Raw genomic sequence first — 1,622 nt, 5'->3', positions numbered from 1 at the left:
GCGGGGGGGCCTGCCTCTGGCCCCATGCGGCCGGGCCGGCCAGAGCCTCCCCGCAGGTGATCGGGACACGCCGGGGACCCTCTGCCGCTGCGGTGCAGTGCCGGGGGGCAGATACACGCGCTCCTGCAGCGCCCCGTGCCATTCGTGCACCCCCAGCCCCGACGGAGCTGCGCGCCCCGCTGCCAGCCGGCCCCGGCGGGTCCTTGCTGCCCGGCCCGGCACCCGGGGGCGCTGGGAGACCCTGGAGGAGTTTGCGGGGCAGCCTGCTCTGCCCGGGGCCTCCCGGGAGGAGGGAGCGGGCCCGCGGCGTGTGCGGGGGGGTGGACGCAGTGCTGAGAAGGGCACGACACGAAAACAGCCTCCTCCCAGACCGCGCGTACCCACACACGTACACATTCAGACATATATACACATATACACACAAACACGTGCAGATACATACCCACGCTGACACACCCATACACACATACTGAGACCCAAATACTTACACACGCATACACACACTCAGACACACACACATACTTATACACACATATACCATACACGCCTAGGCACACATACACACACACACAGAGACATGTACACGTACACACGCTCAGACACGGAAACACCTACACACATGCTTATATGCACATATACACGCAAGGAGACACATACACATATATGCATGTACGCACACTCAGACATACACATATACACACATATACATACATGCACAAACGCTCCCACACACAGCCATACACAGACGCTCACACAGACACACATAGACACATACGGACAACATACGCACAGACTCAGGCACACACAGACACATATACACATATACACAGACTCACGCAGACACACACACTTATACAGATAGTCACACTCAGACACACACACATACAGATACAGACACTCAGGCGCGCACACGCACTGAGATACACATATACACACACACTCAGACACACACACTTATACAGATGCAGACACACTCAGGCACGCACACACACTGAGGCACACACACGTACATGCCACCCTGGCTCGCTAGGGCTTGGGAGACATGAGATGTTTTTCTTTTTCTTTTGTGCGCGCGCCCCGCGCCCCGTGCCCTGCAGCCTGTGCCCCAGGAGACGGGGCAGGATGGACGCAGGCAGGGGCACCATTGACGTGCCCATCTCAGCCCCGTTCTCCCTCCCCGGCTCCGGCTCCGGCTCCGGCTCCGGCAGGGTCATTAACACGCGCTTTCCCCCCTGCGTTTCGTGTGCGCGGCAGCCGCTTCCCGGCTGCAGCCGTGAGACCGAGCGGCTCCCGTCCCCGCTTTTTGTTGCGCCCGCCAGCCGCTCCCCGGCTGCAGCCGTGAGACCGAGCGGCTCGTGTCAGCTTCTAATGACAGCCAGAGACACCCCCGCACTCCCGCGGGCTCCTTGCACTGCTGGGGCAGGAGTGTGCAGGGGGTAGGCGCTGCCTCTTGTTTTAGTTTCTTTTCATTTCCGTTCGCTAAGGGACTCTCTCCCCTCCTCCCTTTTTGTTTTGTTTTGTTTGTTTGGTGGTTTGTTTTTTGCGGTTGTTTTCCTTCTGGCGTAAATGCAGACAGACAAAGTGGTGTGAGTTCAGGTTGTCCACCTCCTTCCCTCCCCCTC

The 1,622-nt window shown here is 59.0% G+C and overlaps 1 protein-coding gene across 15 annotated transcripts in view; it reads left to right on the top strand.

Annotated features, from left to right (window-relative positions):
* Position 1: 1 nt before the first annotated feature.
* The window catches only part of EYA4 (EYA transcriptional coactivator and phosphatase 4), a 245,583-nt gene continuing 243,962 nt past the window's right edge, over positions 2–1,622 (top strand). For 4 of the 15 annotated variants that reach the window (XM_025209212.1, XM_025209207.1, XM_025209208.1 and 1 more), the window contains exon 1: positions 19–56. The gene's annotated coding sequence lies outside the window, so the exon portion shown is untranslated. Of the gene's footprint in view, positions 57–1,622 lie in introns of all 15 variants that reach the window. The other 11 variants (XM_025209217.1, XM_025209211.1, XM_025209209.1 and 8 more) reach the window with 6 other exon arrangements.

The sequence above is a fragment of the Alligator sinensis genome, unplaced genomic scaffold (assembly GCF_000455745.1).
Source record: "Alligator sinensis unplaced genomic scaffold, ASM45574v1 scaffold849_1, whole genome shotgun sequence".
Lineage (NCBI taxonomy): Eukaryota > Metazoa > Chordata > Crocodylia > Alligatoridae > Alligator > Alligator sinensis.
This window is presented reverse-complemented; position numbering and strand designations above follow the sequence as displayed.